The sequence below is a fragment of the Apis cerana genome, linkage group LG10, assembly GCF_029169275.1.
Source record: "Apis cerana isolate GH-2021 linkage group LG10, AcerK_1.0, whole genome shotgun sequence".
NCBI classification, from domain to species: Eukaryota; Metazoa; Arthropoda; class Insecta; order Hymenoptera; family Apidae; genus Apis; species Apis cerana.
The window spans coordinates 6,838,121-6,863,530 of record NC_083861.1 but is presented as its reverse complement, the minus strand read 5'-3'; the positions used below and the strand labels follow the sequence as shown (position 1 = coordinate 6,863,530).

Genomic DNA, 25,410 nt, shown 5'->3' with positions numbered 1-25,410 from the left:
GGGAAGATGGGGAAGGGAAGGAGACAAGAGTTGAAAATATTTTTGTTGTAAGGAATGAATTAATAATTCGTTCGACTTGTGAATTTTCTGTAAAAAGATATATTATGTGAAAGCATGACTAGTAAAATTTTAATAGAAATAACGAAAAGAATTTTTGGAATAATCGAAATGAACAAAACGATAGAGGAAGGAATATTTATTGAAAATATTTTTAATAATGTAACAATATTAAATTCGAACGATGTAACATTTTATAGCGTAACAATGCCTTTAGCAAGCTTCCTGTAGTAATTATGAAATTTGCTACAACGTTGAAAAGTGACGTGGCTTTGAAATGCCTCGAATACGGGTATTATGGACATGTAATGAAGCAATTTTTAAATTTGCAACAATTGCGGAAAAGCGTGCTACTCTAACCTTTGTGTGAAAGCTGACTCTTGGAAATCGCTAAAGTGACTCCACATTTAGAGAGAATTCTATTTAAAATTGTCAACACGGTAGCAAACGGTATACATAGAGATCTTTCTTGACAATCTCAAAACATCTTGGAGCAATATTCCATCCTCAAGCATTACTCGATACAATTTCATTATATACGAAGATACAAGAAATATATATATAAAAATTCAATTTCTCGAAATAAAAAATGAACAAAATGTTCTCTCCGATTATAGAATTCTGTATCTCGCCGACGTTACGACTGACCCATGTATAATTCGATTCCCGGATTATTTGTATTTAACAAAAGTCCATTTTCCTTGCGAATATTCCACGTTGAACGTTGCATCCGTGCTAATTTTCATCAGCACTGTTGCGAAGCAATTGCGCGACTGCTACTACTGCAACTGACACAAAGGCGAAAATAACAGTAACAAAGATAGCTGTTAATGCGCCTCGAGCTTGCGAAAGTTCGCGCCTTTGAAATCCGATTTATTAGGCGAGTATTATCCGTGATAATCGAGTGAAAATTAGAGGAAATGACGAACAGATTCCAGTATAAATAAGCGTACTTTTTAATGAAAATAATGACACGTGGTACAAAGTGAAAGAATAGCATAGATGTAACGGTATAACTCGGTATAAGAGAGAGAGAGAGGGGGAGAACGAAATTATTAGCGTAATTTATGGGTCACAACGGTGCGCGAAATTGAACGTGCCACGAGACCCTGCTCGCTATAATTAGCGAGCCAGAAATAGGAGAGGCCATCAATGTTCTTACGGCCATTTGCCGCTAATGCAATGTTACCTATGTATATAAGACGCTGTCGGGAAAAGAGAGGAAGAAAGAGAGAGAGAGAGAAAGAGAAGTTCGATCACGCTGCGATCGCTTACGCTCGAGAAAGTAAACTTTTCTCCAATGATGAAAAGCTGTTGGCTCTAATGGTTGGTCGCACGCCGGTGAAGCCAAGCTTTATCATCGATACCACGTTGTCACGACCGATCTTCAAAGGCGGATGGACGATGATACCGTATGGTGAGTTATATATATATCTATCTGCTGATAAACTATTAGAGATCTATTAACGAAATTTCCGATATCAGCAAGCTCGCAGAAAAACGCTTTGAAAATAACTTATGGGGAAAAAATTTTTTTTTCTTTTTATTAAAATTTCATTTTCTGGCATAAATTTGTCCTTTGTGCGAGTTCCTATTTTTCTTCTTTCAATTATATTATCTCGTTTCTATTTAATTCTATAATACGATTTATTTTTAGTTCAAATTTGAACCTTTTCTAACGAATTAATAGACACGTTAATGGCAGATTAATTATCCCGAAAATGATTGTCACAGAGAATACGAACGATATATTACCCAATTTATCTTGATCGATTATCAAAAACTCGATAGAATTTCTGATAGTAATCCGAATTCGATATTTCACGCTCCCATTATTTCCTTTTTTTCTGGCTTTTCCACGAAAAATTTCGCTCGCAACTCGTTCTTTTGAGAAATTCTTAAAACTATCGAGGCATCGATTCTCTGTTCTTCCTTCGAGCCATAAAGAGATAATACCATCTCTTTCGAGGCGAAAGGTATTTATTCAACGAGCCCCGGCACAATGGCGGCCGCTGTATTACCGGGGTTAAGCGACCCCCCATCTTCCATCCAGGGTTAAGAAATCCTCGACGACCCTTCTTTTTTTTTCTTTCTTTTTCACCTCGCCTCTCCCAATTGAGATCACAGTTGATCTATTTTAATGGCGCACTTCTCGCCCGAGACATTCTCGAATCGTCGTCGAAAAGAGATGCTAAAAGACGGTAAAATTGAGAAGGGGCTGAGAAAGGCCGGAAACACGTGAACCCATCCACGGTTATTTCTCGGAGATGGCATCCACCCTAAAACGCAGGTCAGGGTTCTTCGGAACCGGGACCCCTGGCTGAAGAAACGTTGGCGCTGTTCCGTGGGGTCGTGTAAATTGAAAGGGTAGGTTTTTGAGGGTTTGCGACGTTTATGGGGATAATTAAGAGGGGGGTCTGTGATTTAAAGATACTCTTTATATTCAAGGGAAGCGTAAGATATTAGTATCGCTTATAAGTAGCGTTATAATATCGATATTTCGTGTAAAATATATTATAATTTAAAGAGGCGATTTTCAAGATTAATTGGAAGATTATTCTCTCTCTCTCTTTTCCTCTCTTTGATCTTGAATACAATGTGCAAACAAAAGTTAAATAAATTCGATTCTACCAAAGACATCGAGTTACCATTCTCGAGATCAAATCTGTCCAATTACGATATAACTGTTTAAAGAAACTCGTACATCTAAATTCCCATCTCACCGCCACAATGAAAGAAAGAAAAAAGAAAGGGAGAGAGGAAGAAAAAAAAGGAATGTATATAAAGGAAACTCGAACGCGTCGTCGAAAGTTCGCCCATGTCCGCGTGAATTCTTAAAATCTCACGACTCCTCGGGGTGCTCTCGAAAGGACGGCACTGCACCGGTAAAGAAGAAAAGGGGTGGCAAAGGCTAGGAGGGGGAGACGGTGATGGTAGTAGTGGTGCTAGTGCGTGCGTGTACGTGCGTCGTCAGTGTGCTACGCCTCGAGGCAGGCCATTAGACGGCGACAATGCGCACCCTTTTCCCCGACTTTTATACGTATTTCCGCCATTACTGCGCATTCTATGTCGCAATAAATTCTTTCTCCGTCGCATTAAAATTCTTGAAGGGCATTCTGAATACTTGTGCGCGCCGATATTGATGTCTCTCGGTGGGAACAAAACGGCTGCTGGCCCCCTTCCCCCTCCCGTATCCCTCTTCTTCTATCGTCCCGTATTGGCGTCACCGTTTCGAAATCCGCTATCCCCTCCTCCCCCTCTAACTATGCCACCCTTCAGTGTTCTACTCGCCACTCGAAAGCCACGTTTCGAAAAAAAGAGCGCGAACAGAAGAGTGCAGGGGCCATTAGCAGGTACAACGTTAACTTTCGCTCCCGTCAAATGTTACGTACCCAAGCTGTCTCGTCTCTACCCCTCGTCTCTCGCTCGTCAGACGTTTGTCCAACGCGATGTTCCAAGCCTCTGACAAAGATAGAGAGAGAGAGAGAGAGCACGCGTCGATTGTGGGATAAACTGCACGCTGAATTTCTAACGCGACGACTAGCCGCGGAAACACAGTTGGAGAGGAGGCTGGTGGGTTCTTTGTAAGCGAGGGACGTTCCGTGGAACCCGCTTTTGTCACGAGAACGTGACGAATTTCGGGTAAAAGCCTCCCTATTCGAGAATTGCCGTGCTCCGTGCACCTGACTGGCTACCTTTTACGCGGATTTGTTGCCGTAAGAGCTGGTAATCCGCGCTGTTGATGTAAATGGGATTGGGCTTTTCGCGATTATTCGTGTAATTTTCGAGGTGGCCGATGATGTTTTTGAATTTATGACGCAATACCAACCACGTAGTGAACGTTTGTGCACGGCGACGTGACGGGCATGAAGGCTCGGAATAATTGTCGAAGCATCGTTGTTTGGAAAAACAATTGCCAGCATGTAATATGCGAACAATGGAATCTATCTCGTGTATAATTTTTTTTCAAAATTCTCCAACGAGCTCGTTCGTTTCCTCGTCCCCGTATTACTCGCATGAAAAAAATTATGATATTGACAAAATATTATTATATCTGATAGAAATTGATCAGCATCGGATATATTCGCGTTAAATCAGATAGAGCGGACTTTGGATCGATATTTTGTTGATACTCGATCTTTAAACGGAACGAACGATGGTCCAATTAAGCCAAGAATAACCCCAGTTTCCTATAAACGGAAATATATCGGCACCCTCCGCGGAAATTGCACGTGAGTCATTCCGTTTATCCGGTTATTTAAACCGTGTTTGTTCAAACCCAACCCATCCCGTCTCGAAAACTGTTAACGTCTCTCGAATACAAAGCAGACTTACTCGTGATAGAAGATAGAACAACAACGGGCGGAAGTAGCAATGTACATCAACTAATCTTCCCCGAAAACAATCTACCGCGAAATTTCATTCGCTCTAAAAAGCAAGCGTTTACACGAGTGCGTGTAATTCTACGATGATTCGATTACGTGAAGGAGAAAAAATAATAATAATATATTTATCGATTAAAAATTTTCTAACAATAATTTTCTAACAAAAAGACAGGTATGGGAGGTAGAGATATAATCGAAATTCCAACGTTGTTCCATCAATTAGATAACTAGGAGACGATTTAAGAATATACGTTTAGAATCGAAACGCTATTTACATCGCGGGTGTCTCGATCTTAGACTAGAAAAGAAGGCGACGCGCTTTGCATACCGATCGCGCCACGTTTCGTCTCGTTTCGAGGAAGATTGCCCGTGAAACGCAAGGGAGGAACTCTCACGTGTTCCATTGAATAAATTTCTTCGCGTTTGATGGCCATCGAACGAGCAGAAGTAATTTCGAACTCTTCAACGGATCAAAATCATCGATATATCTCAAGAATTCATAGAATTAAACGTTGCATAAAATTATTCGATATTCGATCTTGGAATAAACTTTCTTAAATTGAAAATTATTCTCGTTACGATTTAGTTGTATAGATGAATGATTTCTCATAAAAAATTAGAGGAAGATATGTTTAAATATTGTTTCGTTTATTATTCCAATCGTTCTTGAAACCAAATTCTCCGTTATTCATCGGAGTATCGAGTATCTCGTCAGAGTGACAAAACCATCGGTAGATCGAACACTTTTATCAATTATTTCGCAAAACCACTCGACTGCCATGTCATTATCACTCGTCATAATTTTTCGAGCACCTCCCGTAAATAAATTGCACTTGAAAAAAAAAATAATTTCTATCTACGAAACAGATAAGTATCTATTTTTCTCCTCGCTCCAAAGTGAACGTTTCCTTGTTCCATTCATAAGGTACTGGATGAAATGAATTCCAATACCAGTTTATTTAATAAATTACACGAAATATTATTTCGACGTGATTTATACGAAAAATGAGTCGTGTGAATCGATGAAAAACTTTGTTCAATATTCATTCTGACAGATTATATTCCAAAAATATAGAAACATCGATCAGACTTCCTGAGAAAACTTTAACACAAAACATACTACATTCACTACACCACATCGAATATTCCAACTTAACCATTAACGTCTCCTTAAAAGAGAGAATCGCGGTTCGTTTCGTCGCATAATAATTTACTCGACCATTTTTATCGCGACTGGCGCTTTCCTTTGTAAACCGCTATTGACCACGAAACAACGATAAAAATGGGCTGGCCGGTTCCATCAGCGTCTGGAAAGGATAAATATTGAAGCAGCAGCAGCAGCAGTAGCAGCAGCCGAGTAAGGGGTACACAAAGGATCAAAGGAAAGGAAAAGTCGAGGGAAGAAGGAGGAAACGGTCGGTGGCTGCAAAGTCCGTGCTCGATTAAGTGGAGCTCTCTTCGTTACTGTCAGCCGTAATTAACAATGTACATCCGGAACGCTTAGAAGATAAATGGTAAAAGATTATCCCTAATTATACCGACTCCCTCCATCCTGTACACCTCTTTCTTATCCCAGTCGAAGTTTCATGCAAATTCGAGTTTAATTAAATATCGATTGACGCGACCGAACTGGTTTCTTCTAATAACACCGGAAGACAAAGTTTCGAACGTGGGTCGGTGGTGGAGAACGGCTAATGAGATTCGAAGTCGTTCTTTCGTTTCTTTTCTTTTTTTTTTTTTATATATACCTTTTACTTCCACTCTTACTTCCATTCAGTCCATTCAACGGTAGTTTTCTTTAAAAGTGTATACAATCGAACTTGAATTTCTCATTACTCGAAAATCTCGATAATTTTCCTTCCATTTTATGTTTTTCCGCAAAAATTTGTTATAAATTTTTCGTGTAAGTCGATTTATTTACCAGACTTCAGAGAATTACAACTCGAAGGGACCAAATTTATTCTTTATTTCAACTGTTATAATTATTCTGAATGCCCAAAGATAAAAAATGACTCGTGAGCTTTTCCTTTCTTGATGAGATATTAATTTTCATGTAACGTCTCTCTTTTTCGAAGACTCAAAGATTCAAATTATCTTGAGAATTACCAAAGGTTCAAGTGTATACTATAAGCACGTAGAGGATACATAGAGGGATATAGAGAAGAGGAAGGAAAAGCAACGATCGCCTCGAGGCTAATTGATTAGGGTCAAGGCAGAAGGGGATGGTTCGATGTGTAAGGAGTAATTGGACACGATGAAACGCCGAAAAACTTTGAATGCCGCGTTTCTTTTTCAGATCTATACCTACGTCCTGTGTATAGAGAGGGGGGAATAGTATTCTATGAATTCAAGGGGGATGCTTTCATCTCATAATTACAGCTTCCTTTGCGGATCCTTGACCCCGAATGTAAATAAGCAGAGTCGAAACCAACCCCTAGGCTGGTATTTCATTTTAAAAATAATCATGCCATTATATTTTATACCTATCGGCCATCTTATCCCTTCTCCTTCCATCCCAAGTTGTTATTACATTCAAAACAGGTTCATAGTGTTTAAAATCGATCGTGTTTTATCGAAATAAATTTAATTGCGACAAATAATTTTATAAAACAAAAAAAAATAATTAAAATATTCCTGCATTATTGCACGAATTATCATAAGGGAAATGAAGGAATTACAATTTTTTCATTATTCCAGTTACCGCTTCTTTTATCAACGGGACATGTTGCACATGTTTCGTTTACATAATTTTTAAATTTTCTATCTCGCGTATAATCGTATATATTATTTCGTTGTCCACTCACGGAAAATCGTCCAATCGGAAAACGAGAAAAAAAACTCGGTCAACGAACTCGGCCTCGGCCCACATACGTATCGAAGTTAAAATTTCACGCTGCCATTAAACAGCCTGTTACGAATTCCAACCCGTGTGGCCATTTTAATTTTCATGAAAAATATAATTGCTGTCCGACTGGTTCTCCAGGATCAGCTGAATTTACAGCCGGCCAAGTTGCCGGAAAATTGGCCCCGCCATATGCTGTTATTCGCACGCAGCGAAAAATATCTGTTGCGGCTTTCCAATAAAAGCGCGATCGCGCGCGGGAAAGAGAGAATGGAGAAAAAAAGAAGGGAGCAAGATGAAAATAAAATGAAAGAAAAGAGAGAAAGAGGAAAAAAGAAGGGGGAGGGGGGCGTTACGATGAAACAGATGAAAACGCGATATTCGTTTAATTGTTGCGAACAAAACACCATGCATGGTGAATTATTGTTCGTAAACAATAGGCAACAAATTACATTTCGCGCAGTATATTTCCCTAGAATCGTTCTACTTTTAAATTAAAAAGTATGGAAAAGAAAGGGAAAGTGAGATATAAATTATTTTTCGATATTTAAAATTATTGAAGTATATATTAGGTTGTTGCAGTGTGAAACGACCGAATTTGAAAATAATATTAATCAAAATTTGATTGGGAGAATTTCAATACAATTGATCAATTGAAAAACAAGATTCGAATTATTACAATTTAATAATCTCCCATTGATCGTTGTTAATAACTCTGTTTATATTTGCCAATTTTAATGTTCCTCGCCGAGTGTAAATTATTTCTTTAAATATAACCTTTTCGGAAGGTTTATTAATTTTTCCAGTGATTTTTTTTTTAACGTTACGAATGAATTTTAAATCTGTATAAAACGATCATTTGTGCCTCGATATTGAAACACATTGTATGGAAACGTACAATAAGCACAATTTACTTTTTTTTTGTTATAAGACAATTGACGAAACGTAACAATTCAAATTGTATTCCGCGAGCTTTCAATCGCAACAAACACTATGTATTTAACAATGAATTTAATCACTAAACTTTCCATTAAGTTTTAATACCATAATAACAATAATGAAATAAATATCGTAGATTTAAAATTATTCTTTCTTGAAGCCACATAAAATATATTTCGACTTCAAGCAATATAACCTATATAGAAATAAAATATCGATCGATGGTTTAATTCCTTTGTTACGTTGTCCATCATCGTGATGGACATTTACATACACCTTTCTATCGCCATTGCCAAAACTACTTTTCTTTAATTATAATCGCGAAACAGGACCAGTGCGCAAAAAAAAGTGACAGTAAAAATCGAAGATAAAGTTTGAACTTGATATCCCGTTTAATTTTTTGAAAGAAAGAGAGAAAGAGAGAAAGAGAGAAAAGGATACATTTTCAAATCAACCGAGACTAAAAGCGCTCCCCTATTTTCGCTCCTCGACGAAACGCCTTCGATAACAAACCGAAGGGGAGAGGAAAAGGACGGCCGAAAACGGACCGCCCAACCACCCTTCTTTTTTCTCTTTTTTTTCGCCTCCAACCCTCGTTTCCTCCCTTCACGGAAGCGCCGCGTAATACCTGTTTCCAATCATGGAATTCAATACGGACTCTGGCGCTCGCGTATCCGCGCATCTCATATGCAATACCGGATTAATTTACATTCCCGGGGCATTCGTCGATCGGTGAAAAAAATAAACGGAATGAAAAAGCAATCTTCATGTGACAATGCGACGGCTGGCCATGTGTCAGCTTCCTGATTGCCCGCTGACTTGGAAAATCAACTGTACAAATTGTCACGATTAATGCACGATGGTGGACGTTGATCGCGGGGAAATAGAAATATTTCATATATTACGTGGTTTAATATTGTTTTTTTTATCGAAGTAATTATTACCATTGATATTAATATAGTGAAAAAATATTTATGAAACCTTAAAACTTCGAAAATGGAATTTTGGTCAATGAACGAAAAATTAATAGATATTTTGCTTTTATAAATTCGTTTTTCTCTATATACGATTTTTTATTTTCGAGATATCGTGTAATTATTTTTTTTTAATCTTTATTATTTAAATTTTTCGCTTCATTCAAATCTATCCTCCAGACAAGGAAAAAGAGTGTAGAATGCACTTCCAGGAAAGAATATAGATCGCGGGCTTATTCGTAATCTCTTTCAACTCTTTATATATATCTTGATATCAAAAAAAAAGAAAAAAAGTGATTTCAATAGCACGGTTTTTTTTTATTTTTTAAGCAGATTTCGATAAAAATGATATTTAGACTTTTATATAAATATATTGAATTTATATACGTACTAATATGGCTCGTATATTTATGTGCGAATTGGGTGTCATTGAGCGCGATCGATTTTGTTTTCGTCTTTTCCCCTTTTAAGCCGCCGTACGATACGACTCGTTCTTAGTATAACAGAGGCATCGACACGATCCACATCTATATAATACATTCTTATTCTTATTTCCTTTATTAAAATATCTTCATTTTTTATCGTGTATATTTTTTTTATTTTTATTAAATCGTTTCACGATCTATTCTTTAATAAAATATAATATTAAAAATTAATTAATATAATATTATATATGTATATTATTACTATTATTATTATTATTATTATTATTATTATTATTAATATTAATAATAATAATAATAATATTATATATATTATATAATATTATTATTATATATATTATTATATTATAATATATTATTATTATACATTATATACGTATTATATACGTATTATCCAACATACAATTTATTATAAAAAATTTAAAAAATTTTATCGATAATTCTTTCGAATTTATTTATTAAACGTTCGATCATATACAAACGTTCGAGCAAAATATATTAGATATAATCTGGATAATTTACGTTGATTAGATTGCTCCAAAACTAATTGCGGGAAAAACAAACTGTAAGCCATCAATATGTACATAAATCGTTGTACACGTTATATGCACGTCATTTACATTGCAACGCGATATCTTTGATCTCGTTAATCAACGGTGTACTCGCGCAAACATCGAACGAACTTCTGGAACCCCTGCTATTTTAATCGAGCCACGCATGTTCCGCTCCAATTCGATCTCGAGCTCGTATATAATTATCTTCGTAACTGTTTACTTACTTACACGAATCAATCGCGAATAAGTCATCCTCCGATTGATTTAAATAAAAAAATCTAATTAATTTCAATTTGAATAAATCGAAAGATTTACTCGCTATTGTTCTCCCATGATCATCGTGATCCAACTGTTGGAGAACAAAAGCAAATTATCACGAATATTATTTATTCGCTAATTAATAGAGAAAATAGGATATAGGAGGAAAATCAGGTTACGTAAATCCGCTTAAATTTTAATCGAATCGTCAAATCATGCTTTTTGAAATTCTTTAATTTCAAAAAAAAAAAAAAGTAAGTACATTTTTTAATAAAAATGTTAATACATTAAATCACGAATCTCGAAAAAAATCTCTTTTCGATTCCAATCCGTTTGGCTACTGATTTCCAATGACGAGACGACCATGGTCCATCGTCTATCGAAGAACAAAAGCGAATTACTCCTATACAATTCAATAGTAGATATATTAATAGAGAAAACAGCGAGAGAAAGAGATGACGAGGGAAATCGGTCGCGATCGATGTCCCCTCGTTAACTCGATTGAAAAGATCCCTTTTCACCACCAATTTCCCCCTCTCTATTTTACCATTTCTCGGTAATCAGCGACCGGTCGTTTTTAATCGACGCACGTTCGCCAATTAAACATTAAAATGTGCCGCAATTTCCGATGCTTCCTGTTTATTATCTCGTCCGTATTCCTTTATATTTAACTCGATTCCGCGGCTGATTGTTTTTAGTGGGAACGGGGCGATTAACTCGCGTCAACGAGTCGTTTGTTTCGTTACGTTCCAGTTTGTGATATTTCGAAGAAAACCAACCGCGCATTGTGCATTAACTCTCGAGTTTCCACGAAGATTATATCGAAGCTCTTTCGAGTAAACATACGGATTCTCGTATTTTAAAATGCGATCCATTTTTAATTCAGCAATAGATATGGAAAAGATTGTGTTAAAGTAAAATTTAAACGATAATGTTTAAATGTTTTTTTTTTCTAATAATTCTGTATACGCATCTTTATTGATTTTGAATACGAATTGCTTAATTCGAGGGATGGAAATGGAAAAGGTTTCATTATTATTTTTTTTTATTACAATTTATCGAAGATTGTAGTAATTTTTTATGATCAATATTTGATTGTTAATCGACTTTTCTATACTAAATATCAAACGTTTGAAATGTGAAAATGTGAAAAATAAATATTTCAGAAGGATATCGAACTAATTTATATAATGTAAATGAAAGAAAATGTAAAACGAAAGGATAGAGAATGCGCGCTATTATTGGTTGCAGCAAATATGACGCAAAATATATCTCGCGCAACCTATGCGATCATGTAAATAACGTGATCAAGTTTTCGAAAATACAATATAACCGTACACGTATATCCTGAATCTGATAACTGATGTAAAATACCCGTAAAATACGAATTTTAACAATTTCGAGGTACCACGGAATCTACAACACGAAATACCAACAAAAGTGAACAAGAATTTTCGAAACGCATTATTCCACATTATGATATTATTCTCTCGTCGTTGAATCACTAGCCTCTCGTATCGTGTTAACGCATTAATCCATACTTTTACATACTCGCGAACAACAAAAGCCGTAAATACAAAAAAAATTTCCACAGCATTATATCACAATTCAATTACGAAATTGGCCACAAAAAAAGAACCACATTATAGAGTATAGAGTAATAATACTCCCCCTCCTCCCTAAAAATGACAACAACGAGGGATCGTTTCCGTTAAATGTCTGATATAAGGAAGACGTTCAAGTACCACGTCTACTTATATCCGCTATATTATATTCCTTGTGGAATGTAACAATGGTTTTCTGAATAGCCGATCAAGATGACTCGAGTGGCTCGCTGCCCAATTATAATAGAGGCTCGAGTGGCCCGCCTATAAATAATTAAACGGCACAATACCACCACGGTTAAAAAGATCAAATCCCGTTTTCCACGATAAACCTCCACGTCCGCCACGTCGGTAATCCTCGTCGTGCTTCACGTTTCTGTTTAAAATATCACCGCAATTAGCGATACCGTGTCCCGATAAATAATACCCGCGACTTCGAGTGCGCTAAATTGCCTTTCGATCGATGAATTTCATTATATCGCATAATTTCCATGCCACGGTTACAATAGTCAGAGAGAGAGAGAGAGAGAGAGAGAAAAGAGGGATGGGGGAGGATGGTTATCCTCCTACGCGCGCGTTACAGCTACGTCTGTCTGTATCTATGGGAAGAGAGATATTTCTAAAGTGTGTAATTGCCGGGACGATTATCGAGGCCGATTGTCTAAAGTGATCTATATATAGATAGATCTCTCTGAATCGCGAAACCGGAAGAAGATAGCGAACGATGATAGTTTCGTGACACGACAATGGATTTCCAAATTTTCGTTTTATTCGTTTGTTAGTCAAATGAATTCATTATTGATTAAAAAAGAAAGTATAATAGAGAGAAGCGAATGAAGCGACTGGCCATTATAAATTTCCATAAAAAAGCGTTTCCGTAATGTAAAAAAGGAAAATGTAATATTGAGAAATAAATATAGTACGAGTAACAATAAAATATTGAAAATAAAATTTCGATAAATGATTGAATGAAGAAAAAAGCTCGATCGAGGATTATTACATTTTCGAAAACAGAGGGAGAGAGAAAAATTGTATTCCTCTCTTTTGTTCCAAATAGGAAATATACCGGAAGCTATATACGTATTCTTACCCCACCAATCTTCCTTTTTTCGTCGCTCCTTCCTTATCCATTACCATTTTCCCCGGAAACATGAAACTGGGTCCCGGTGGCTACGTAGAATAAACTACATTTTCGTTCCTTATTTACATGATCATGGATCTCCTTATCTCTCTCTACTCCGTATTCTTTCGAGATAACGTTGCTGATGATTAAGACGAAATTTTGATATACCATTGAATCGATGCGATTTCTTTATCATTGGAAGGGGTGAGAGGGGGGAGGATATGGACAAAGGATGAATTTATACGAATCGAATAAAACAATATTTCGAAATAAAAAGGAACGTGCACGAATGTCTCTTTTGGAAGGAACGAAGCAAATTTTTCAAAGAATCCTTGGTGGGTCAAAGGTTCTGATATTATTTGGTCGAAAATGTTGTTTATTACAAAATTCTGAGAAAGTTTCTGGAAATCTTCATCAAATACAATGGAATGTTATATAGTGTATGTTATGCAAACTGATCGTTCCTCGCCAAGTATTCGTGGAAAAGTAGAACATTCGGGTAACAAGAGATGGTTTTCGAAATCTACTTCGTCATTACACGATAAAACTCGGTCCCCATAAAAGGAAAATCAATCAAATTTGAGGAAAAGTTCCCTCCTCGTTGAAACGTTGCAAGTTTTCAACTCCAAGAAGCTCACAGTAAATATCGACCAGGATTGTATCGCAAGCGTGGAAATTATATTTGCGACATTATAATTGCCGTCGACTTCTTTAGAAACTTGTTCCCAGATATCCAAAGAACACTCGGAAACTCCGTGGAAACTCTTCGTGGAAAGAGAAATCTGAAAACGGAGTCAAGCGGCTTAAGAAGAAATTAGCCGGTGTTCATGCTGAAACGAGCCAAACTGGGGCAGAAAATTTGTCACCGAGGTGAAAATCGGGAAATTACTGCTTTACTACACGCTGAATTACAAGAATTTCCCGAAACGAAACAATGAACCTTTAGTAAACCAAAGTTTCGCAGAAACAACCCTTACACCCTATATTTCACGTACTATTTACCGTGTTTCTAAAATTATTTTCGCAAAATCGTTTCGTTAAGAAACTCAATTTCCCAATTTCTAATTGCTCGCTTCTTAATTAGATTAATATTTTAAATTTTCAAAGGTTTGTTTTTTAGAAAATTAAAATTTCAAGTGATTACGCTAATTTATCTATTCATGGAAAATTTAATCAAAAGAATGTGTATGATCATGCAAAGAGACATAAAATATCCAAAGTAAAATTGTAATATTATATATCAATTCTCGATAAATATCATAACAAGATATTTGTTACAAGAAATCTACATATATAATTTACTTTAAAGTATCTCCTCTTGAATACAAAGTAGTGTAAAGATTGAAACATATTTTCCAATTTTTAAATGTGCATAAAAGTTCAACAATTTTTCTTTCTGACTTTAACCTACGATCATTTTCGTCATTTCGTCCACTACATGCCCATTCTAGCGTATAAACAATAGTTCCAAGAAGAACACGCGAATTTTATCGTTTCTAAGTGATCTTCCCTCGTTCTCTCCTCCCTACTCGCCTCTCAGTTAACGTCTTCTGATATAATTCTCCCGAATAACCGGAAACAGCGTTGACGCGCGCGCGCACGCACAGTCGCTCTTAAGCGGACTGCGATTGTCATGGATGTTTCACAGACCTGGTACATACGTTCCGCTCGATTCCCGCGTTATGTATATATATGTGGGTGTGTGTGTGTGTGTGCGTGTGCGTATATATATATAGGAAGCCGCGTTAACACGCGAACAATCAGGTGTACACGAAATTTACACGGGTGCGCTTAATGTGGCCGAGCGAGAGGAAACCAGCGTGAAAAGCTGTTTGCCAAGCCCCATTGTCGTAGACATGGGAGCACGCGCGTACGTTAAATATTACGTGTGCACATGCACGCTATGGCACAGGTGTAACGTGCACCAATCAGAAGAGCGCGGATAGACGATGTTTCCGGGCAGCTGCTCCCCCCACGGGGAGCACGGTTTCCGCTTGTGGAAAAGAAAAGTGGATCGAGAAGATTGGTGTCTTCTTTCGGTGGAAATCGGGGAAAAGAAAAAAGGGATGAGGTTGAGATGGATGTTGGAGGTAATTTTGAAATTTAATCCATGGAATGGATGGTAATATTCGATTGAGGAAGAAGAGTATATATGATTGGATGATGAATATTGAAGTTTGATGAAAGTTTGAAAGTATTAATGTGGAATAGTGCAGATTAACACGAGATAAATTTATGAGGATTGGTATCTTTTTTCTTGTGGAAATCGAAAGAAAATTGGACGAATTTAAAAATAATTTCGAAATTTGATAAGAGGAAGTGTAATATTTGGAGAAGAAAGATAAAAAGATGAATGATTGGAATTTTGAAATTTGATGTTTGAAGTTTGGAAATATTAGAAAGAACGATATTGTTTCAAAAAGATAACATAAGATGAATTTATGGAGATGAAAAAATTACCTTTTCTATGAAAATTGGAAGAGAAATTGATATGGAAAGAAAATTCGAAAGTGATTAGACTTAGAAATAATTTTGAAATAATAATTTGAAAGTGAAATTTTGAGATTTGATAAAGGAACATATAATATTTGATTAAGGAAGAAAGATGGAATGATAGGATGGCGAGTTTATAAAGCGAGATTTTAAAGTTTGATGAAGTTTGGAGGTATTAGAAAGATTCCATTATGTTGATTAGTGTTCCAGTAGAAATTTAGATAATATGAAAATGAATTTATGAAAATTGGCGTCTCCTTTCGTTAGAAGAGAATTCAGACAGATAAGGGTGACTTCGAAAGTAGAGTTTCGCGGTTTCATATGATTTCGAAACTGTTACAGGGGTTCAATGACCGTGATTCTGTTCTAATGGAATTGTAGATAGAATGAATTCTCAAAGATTGCTTTCTTTCGTTGGAAATTGGAAGAGGATCGTGAAAGAAGAGAGGAAAAAGTGAAGTGGAGTCGAGAAAAAGGGTCAATGGTAGGGGGATGATGAACGTGGAAGATAATTTTGAAAGTAGGATTTTGAAGTTTGACGAAGCTTAGAGATATTATAAAGATATCTCGACGATGTTGAAAATACTTTTAAAAATTTATATTTCGATATCCGCAAATGTGGATAATCTGAAATAAATTTACGAAGATTGGATCTACTTTCGTTGGAGTTATTTGATAACAATCGATAGAACTTAAAAACAGACTACTTTTATCGTTGAAAAATAAAAGAAAATTCTGATACTTAATTAATTAGAGACGTGATTAAAAAGAATTATACGGTTACGTCAAAGTTTGTCCACTCACAAAAGAAAAAGCCGATATATGAAATGTATATTTTCCATGTTTGTTTCAGATAGAACGAAAGAATTCCCCGATGAACGATGGAATTAAATCGTAATTGGATGAAAGTCCTTTTGTAGCGGCCATCATCATCGGTCTCTCTTGATATCTCCATCTCTTCGTCTGGCTCTTCGCGATTCTGGCAAGTAAATTGCATTAATTAAAGCATATTCGAAACATACACGAACGTCCTAATGAACTGAATCCAGGTAATTAATCGTAACGATACATTGTTATTCGCAACAGATACGGAAGCCACCGTGTAATTCTTATACCTTTGCGATCGAAATCGGATCGCAACGGCCCAACCGAAGTTAATTAGTGTCATTAACGAGAGAAAGCGTTAACGAGACGTTCTTTCGTATCTGCGGTCAAACCAAGTTCGATGAATCGAATCGAATATCGAGAACGATATATTTTCCAAATAGCAGTTGTTTTCAATCGAAATTAAAAAAAAAAAAAGCAATTTTGACTATGAATAAAAAATAGAACGAATATTTATAAATATCTTTTATAAATTATCGCAATTTTTTATCCTAATCGGAAAGCTATAAATCGCAAAATCTTCAAAAAGATTTTAATTCTTTATCTCTTCAAAATATCAAGAGATCTTGAAAAATAGCTGGCACGAACTACACAATTTTTCAATTGATCTTAAAATGAGAAACGAGAAGAAAAAAGTTCCAATTGGAAGTCCACAAAGGAAATATCGAAATCCGTGAAAATCTCTCGAGAAGGCGCGATGCGACCCAATTGAAAGTGTTTTAATTTCGAAACGTTTCCTCGCGCAGGGGGGAGGAGGGGTGGGCCATCGAGCACACCATTATGATAGTCCAATTACGAGATATTACCTCTTAGAGTTGAAGTGTTTGAGGAGTGGTGGCCGTGGCGGCGGTAGTTCAATAGGCACTCGAGCAGCAGCTTGAAGACCCTTTCACCGTTCGAGCCCTGTCCGATCGTAAGTTATGAAACGCTGAATTTCCTAATTAATTCATCCCTTTCGACTCACGCCGATAAAATGGACGTTCGACTCCCCCAATTTCTTTGAACGTTCCACTGAAATCGATCCTTAACCAGAAACAATCGAGAAAACGAACGATGGTGCAAAAATCTTTATTGGATTTTAACGGAACGATCGAGAACACGCAACACGAGTGTTAAACTTGTTTCGAGGATAGTTAAAAGAGGCATTGAGGAAGTTATAGGGAGAATTAAAATCTTTAACGAATAACATTTTTGATTTATTCTCAAAGTATTTATTTTGAAAATATATATATATATATAATAATCTCTGATTAATTTGGAATCTTAAGTAATTGGAATTTCGATGCATACGTGACGAGAGAATAATGAGAACAGTCTTTAACTTCATTAATTTTATTTATGTAAAAGATATATAATTAGAATTTTTATATTTCTGTATTATATGAAGAAACAGAAATGAAATTTATAATTATAATATATAATTAGTAGAATTAATTGAACGAGAAAAAGGAATTTTCTTGTTACGTTCGCTCTTACGTAGATGAAAAATTGATAAAAAAGATGTGAGATTGAAAGAAATAGGGTGTACGTTCGTATACGTATGACGTAACTTATTTTCTATGAAAAAGAATTTTTAATAAATTATCGCAGGTATAACCAGCTCGCTCTCGATTTATCCGAGCTACCTGGCTCTCTGATTAAAGGTCGTCACACACCATTTAATAGCGCGACACGTGAACGACATCAGCATCGACATATTCATATTATTACATATATTTTAATAGAAACACGTCCATTTAAACAGCGCAACATCGATAGCTGCATGAATGTTTTGCACGTATATTGACGTATAAGCGGAATGTATAACGAAAAGTTAACAGAATTAGTTCGCCCCTATTTTTGTATCATGTAAATCGCGGTTAAATATGTATTGATATCAATTCAATATGTATGTCATACGTTTAGCGTTTAATTAAATAATGACGATGCATCACGATGCATGGATCATTGATCGCTTGTTTTGACATTATGCTATTAAACTAAACCGATCAATTTTGTCGAAATAAATCGTACGGTTCTTCAAAAATTAAACATTAACATTAATATATAAAATATAAAAGAATAAAAATTTAATCAATTTGACGTTTTCAAATGAATACAACTAGAAAATTCCTGATTATGAGATTAGTTTTCAAGAATGATCAATTTCTATTTGGCTTATTTTTATAAATAACGTATTAATTAAATTAATTCAATCAGAAAATTCAATCAGAAAACATTTGATTTCAATTCGACAAATTTTCAAACAAATGATTTAAAACAAAAGCTCGTATGAAAAATTTAATTTTTCTTTTCCGATCAATGTTCTTTTTCTTTCTCTCTGTTTTTTCCACGAAGTAATTTTTCAAATATGGTCGAACGAATTTTTCGAAAAGTGAAGTTCATTATTTCTAAACGACCCGCAAGAACTTTGATACCGATATAGTTCCTATGTCTTCCTACGCGACATCTTTAATATCACGTCTCTCTGATATCTCTTAAGTTGAATTTTAACGAAGAATTCATCTCAAAAGAACATTTCTCGCAGATTCTTCGAGCAAGTTAGCGAATGACATAAAATACGTTAGTCGAGCAATTTCCTCGGTGAGTTAAAAAGCGAGTCTCGGTCAAAGAGAAAGAAGAGGGGAAGAAGGCTTGGTCGTTGAAAAATGCATGCCACGATAATTGACGCAGGCATTCGCCAGGCATTCCATGTCATTCACCGTGTACATGTATATATATATATATATATATATATATTGTGCAAGGCCTTGTTTCAACTTTCTCGCAGTAGAGGCGCACTCGTTAGTTAATAACGACAAAATTTCGAAGATCTGGATCAGGTTTGGATTATCGAATAAAACGGGAGAAACGGTTAGGCTGGCGAGAGGAATTCCACGGAACTCGAAGAAGCCGGTAGAATTCAATTACAAAACCCTGAAGCATGATTGGACCCCAGGAATTTTAAGAACGTCGCGTATTTCGAACTAGTGAACGTTCGAAGAAAGCGCCTCGAGAAATCGATCTAACACACTCTCGTATCATTTTTAATCTTTTTCCGTAATTTCCTTTCACTCTATTCATAGCTGAGATTTACGTAACGTTTCCAGAATAGGATATATCGATACTGATTTAATGAGAAAAAATTTAATCCTCGAGAAGTCTAAGAGATACAGTGGTATCGAATTTTATATATACATATACATACACTATTTCGTGAGGTCACGATAAAAATTTTATAATTCTAAGTTTGTATAAGAAATCCCCATTGCCAAAATATTTTTTTCAACAAATTTTCCATTCCATATTCTTAGCGAAGAAAAAAAGAAGAAAAGAAAAGAACGAAGACAAGATAAAAATTGGAAAAAAAGGAAGACAATTCCTCCATTATCCTGCATGCAATGGTAATTCCAGAGTACGATTTCCACGTTCACCTGGAAACACCGTAATCGAGTTTTTACTTTAAGGGAAAAAAAAAGAAGATTGCGAAACCAGTGGAAACGAATTCAGGTATCCACGATGAAAGAAAGGAACGGCGTCGTTTCAAAAGGGAAAATTTCATTTTTCAGATACTTGCCGTTAAAGAATGACCGAAAGTAGATCGGGGTCAGAGTTCCGTTCCTCTTTGCGGATGTGAAATGGGAACCGGAATTATTCCCGGTGGCTGGCGAATGATCATTCGAAACTCGTTTCGACATAATTATTCGTGATGCTTGTTTCGAATTTTCGGCATAATTATACGCACTCGTTCCTAATGGACTATTTGTCGATCCCAAAATTTTCGATGCTCGCGCGTGATTATCGAAATATTCGAGCAATTCGTTTCTCGCTACTCGTTATTATTCGAAATTGTTCTATACACCGCGAAAGAAAATTCTTGATGTATAGTGGTGTGTAACGTTTAATCCCGCCAACCGGTTAGAAAGATTTAAAACATCACCTCGGTACTTTGCATAAAAATTTCGACGATCAGTTTTCGAGATAAAAGTACCGCGTATAATTAAATCCAAACGGATGGCGGAAAATCTTTCTTCCTCGCGAATTTTCGACGCTTCTCTTCGAATGAAAAGGAAAATTCATCGCGAATCCCTGCTTCGCATAATGTTGCAGTATTGTGGATTGATCATAGACGCTTTTTGATTTACATTTTTTTTCCACGCGTGGAGATGCAGATTCGCGTTTACGATATACTGTTTCTAGGTCGGTCGCAATTTGAAAAACAAAATATCTCGCAATCTGCAAGATTGAACCGCATCTTTTTACAATTTTTATATGCGTGAAGTTCGTGGACAGATTAAAATTACATTTTAAACGAAATATGAAGTATTCTACGGAGTTTTGAGCGCATGTTGTAATAACAGTCTACAAACTGTTACGGATATATCCTAAATTTTATTTATGAATAATTCCGCGAACAATGATCCATTTGACCCGATTTTTTCCACCCGCCCCTGTCTCACCTTTGATATTCGCCTCTGCGAAACTTTTGCTTATTTATCGCCAATCTCTCGCGATATTCTTCGCCAACGGTTATTATTAAAACTGCTGCACTAGGTCGTGAAAACTATTGAATTAAGTTTTTATCCAGAAACCATGGGGTTGCGAAGTTGCTCGAACGATACACGTAATCTTGAACGATATCGATGTCGAAGAAGCGAGAGAGTAGTTTTCCTGGATTAAAATTAAAAAGTGTTACGTGCGTTAACAATATGAAGGAAGAATCGAATTATCTGTGTAAAATTGTCAAGAATATAATAACGCAAATCGAATGAAGAATGAAGGGATACATTTTGAGGTACATTGTGAATTGATTGTGAGACGAAATAGGATACTCTTTATAAATGCAAATGCAACATAGAAATTTCACGAGCTGATACAGATTGACTTCGACGAAACATTCCCTTCTATATAATATCAAATATGGATTCGGGAAATTGGCGCCGTATGGCTTACAGGCAGAGTCGCTTATGGTGCAAATCCGGCCTGCAGACCATTCAATAATCCCGATGGAACTTACATTTTGATATTACCATCCCTATTGCTATTGTTTTATTGTCACATGGAATTCCCAATCAAGTTCTACCAATCTAAAATCTAGATTTGCATTGATACAAATCGTAAATTTTTAAATTTATTCAGTTTGTGCATATGAATTTTTTTTTTTAAAGAAAAATTTAAAACATCGTGTATATAAAATAGTTTTTCCGCATTTTTATTTATTTATTCGTTTCAACAATTATTTGTAAAAACCGTAAAAAATTAAAATTCTTTCGCAATTTTTCTATATTCGAAATAATTAATTGAATGAAAATATTTTTAACTAGCTTCGTTCGTCTCACAATATACCGGTTCATGTACAGACCACATTCATTAATTTTCCTCGTTTATCCCAAACGGCGAATAATAGTAAAATAATTGAATTTCATTTGAAACATTATCTCTCCAAACATTCGTCACGAATAATTTCCAGTAATAGCTCTCAAAATATAAGGCTCGCCAATTATCTTCTCATACCCAACTTAACCAACTACAATTCAGATATTTAACCAGCAGCCCCATTTCCAAAGTCTCTACCGCAAGCAGCCCAAACTCAACGAACGTTAATCGAATCAAGTATCCCTCCAAACAGCATCAAAACTCCATCGTGCCTCCAAAACCAGAGTCCTCTAGTCAAAACCTCTTCATCCCCGAAGAACTCGTCCTTACAACTATCCTCCCATAGAAACCAAACCTCCAAACAACCAGTGCAAATAACTTACAATCGATATAAAATAAACCGACACATTTGTCGCCCGCAAAGCCTTCTTCCTGTTTCTTGGAAACACGAAAGTGCAACACCTATATTAACATGCTCATGTTATTACGTTATATTTATATTTTTTGCTGTGCAACGATCCTACACGATACCTATGCTGTTTCAAGATTGATTAACTAACATAGTGAAGAGATCGTGATCGTGATAGTGGATGATTAGTCTGCTCACTGAGAAAACAAATCTTTCTCCAATAAACTGCGCATTGCGTTATTGCATCTATATTATGCTATTAAACGAACAACAACAGTTATGAATATATCGACACCAATCAAGCCAATCAGGCGTTGCCATTAAATTAGACGACTTAAATTCTCGATTATTATTATTAATACATCCGCGACACAAGGAGACGCAAGGTGATGGCGATGTCGTTTCTGCGGCGTTGATGCAATCAGGCGGCCTCGCGGCTTCTCCGCCTGGCGAGCGCGCGATGTGATTAATTAATCGCAAATGTCGTATCGAAATTTCCGAAATTACCGGATGCAGTTTGCGTTCCGGTGAGGAGCACCTGCCGCTAGGAGATGGCGTCGATCAACATACACACATACACATACATACATACACACACAGCCGTAGAATGGATACGAGAACTTCAAGGGTTTCCCCAAGTCGAAGGAGGCTGCGACTCCAGAGCCAGAGCTACACCGGAATCCGGGCTCGCGCTTAAATATTAACAGTGTACTCAACGGATACATTAGTAACGCTGGGAACAAGTTGTATACATACACGCGTATGTGGGCTCGGGGGAGGGTGCGAGGGGAGGTGTGTAGGTAGATCTCCTCGGTTTTACCTAACGTCTAGACTCGAGACGACAGTCTGGAGAGGCGGTCGTGGGTGGTTTAGCCGAACGCCTTGTTTGACGGGGTCTGGTAGTAACAAGAAACGTCAAAGGAACTCTTGGCAACGGCTTAGAAGCCACTTTGTGTCGCTCCCCCCCTCCTCCCCATCGAAAACGTATACTCTGCGAATCGGCAAATAACGGAGCTAATCGTTGCCGCCTGTTCGACCCGCCTGTTTACCTTGAATTTACCTTTACCCGCGTTTGTTATCCGTTTGATATCCGTGAAATTAAAAAATTTGTCGGTCAACAGAAATATACTACAGAAGGATGCCTGTGTGGAATCGTGTATAAAATTAGAGAAGAATTTATAGACTTGAGATCTAATTTTCATCCATTTCATCGTTTTTCTTTTCTTGGATCCTTCGATTTCTTCGTCCATCCAATCTTCTTCAGCTTCGGAATTTTGTTAAAGCTTTTGTTAACATGTTCCATTACGCGATTCTTCTTCTTTATATCTATTTCCGAACAGCATAGTGCAATTTTTCGTTTGCGTTACAGATGTTTTCTTCCTTCCTTTTTTTTTTTCTTTTTGAGATGAAACATGCTTACACGTAAAAGAAAAAGGATTGCATTGGCAGAATATCAAAACTAAAACAACCATGCATTACGGCTAGTCATCGTCTTCGAGAAACAAATTGCAATCCCTGAATTATACCAGAGATTCTCCGTGTGCATCGTACGCGAACTTTTGTAGCTACATAATTCAGTTATCATAAGCTATGCCGGGTTAAGTTATTACCACTGCCAGATGTCTAAAATTGCGGGTACACGCGTGTATATTTCGCGGCAGGTTTCGTCTCCCGTCCTCCTACGTTTCACGTGGGCCAACCGGCTTAATAAAACAACGCGAGAGCTGAGCATGCGAATAAAATCATCGCATCTCTCGCCCACCGTCTACGAGTTTAATTGCAACTACTAATATAGCCTTAATCAGCCCGCCTCCACTCGCGACCATTACCCTACGAATACCTTTGTTTTCCCTGTACAAGTTTAATTGGCAGACGTTGTAACAGACGAAACTATTATCCCGCATTCTCGCTATTTTATTAACATAATCGAGATTCTTCTTGCAAATACGAAGCTGAAACATTCGTAGAAGAGAGTCCGCCATCCTCGATACTCGTCAAGCATCGTCTTATTCATTTTTTTTAAATAAATTGATCCTATCATTTCGTTAATAAAATAATTTTTGATATTCCAGAATCTGTAATCGATATTGTCTATCAAAATTATATAAAGACACTAAATAATAGAAGAAGAATCCAAATTAAATCACTAATCTGAACCTTCTCCTCTTTTCTTTTCTTTTTTTTCTTCCTGGCAACGGGAGATATACACGAGGTCGCACGAGGCCGATTTTTTTTTCCTCTCCTTGCCACGTCCGTCGAACGATGCTGAAACGAATTTCCGCTAATTGCCAGTTTATTGGCCGCGCGAGAGCGGCGCGAAAGAATGGAGACGAATTATTTCAGCCAGGGCCCGCCAGCTACGACCGATCGTTATCCGGTGTCAGTATTGATTTCATTAATACCGCGAACCGGCTACCTGTGTGTGACTACCGCGCCACGAAACAACCGTCTCATTAAGCCGAGCGACCGGCCATTTTAATCTTTTCCACTTTTATCGGGGTTCGTCACCGCGATCAACCATTTCCGGAACGAACACCGAACGACAACGGACGTCTATTCGAATTACACGAAAGATCCGGCTTGGTTTAATCTCATTTGTTGAAAGTTCGTTGAAAGGATGATCCTGGAACACGGATGTTCCTGGCTGCCGTTGCCTTTCAATTCGTTTATATGTATTCCATGAGAAAGAAAATATATAAAATGTTACTCTTAGATTAATGCCAGATACATCCTCGTTATTCTTGTATGTATTTTAATGGAATATTTTAACGATAGCATCGATTCGCAACTTTACTTTCGATTCGACTATGACTATTAAACTTGAATACTTTGTACACAAACAGGTATTTTATATTTAGAAGAATTCAATAAATTCTGAATTTATACATACGTATTATTCATAACAATTCCTTCCTGGATTATTAATACACTCTATTATGCAACGACTATTAATACGTGAATAATTATCTATTCATATGATTGGAGCTTCAATGTATATTGTAATTATTCCCGTTATATAGGAATTAAAAACATTCATCTGCAAGAACAAGATTTTTCTATGAGATCATGAAACGACGATTTAATATTTT

The 25,410-nt window shown here is 36.5% G+C and overlaps 1 protein-coding gene across 6 annotated transcripts in view; it reads left to right on the top strand.

Moving 5' to 3' along the window:
• The window catches only part of LOC108001153 (zinc finger C4H2 domain-containing protein), a 243,898-nt gene that overhangs the window by 159,805 nt on the left and 58,683 nt on the right, over positions 1-25,410 (top strand). The window contains exon 4 of one of the 6 annotated variants that reach the window (XM_062081020.1): positions 16,526-16,654. The exons of 4 other annotated variants lie outside the window; for them this stretch is intronic. The gene's annotated coding sequence lies outside the window, so the exon portion shown is untranslated. The remainder of the gene's footprint in view (positions 1-16,525; positions 16,655-25,410) is intronic. One more of the 6 variants, XM_062081027.1, reaches the window with a different exon arrangement.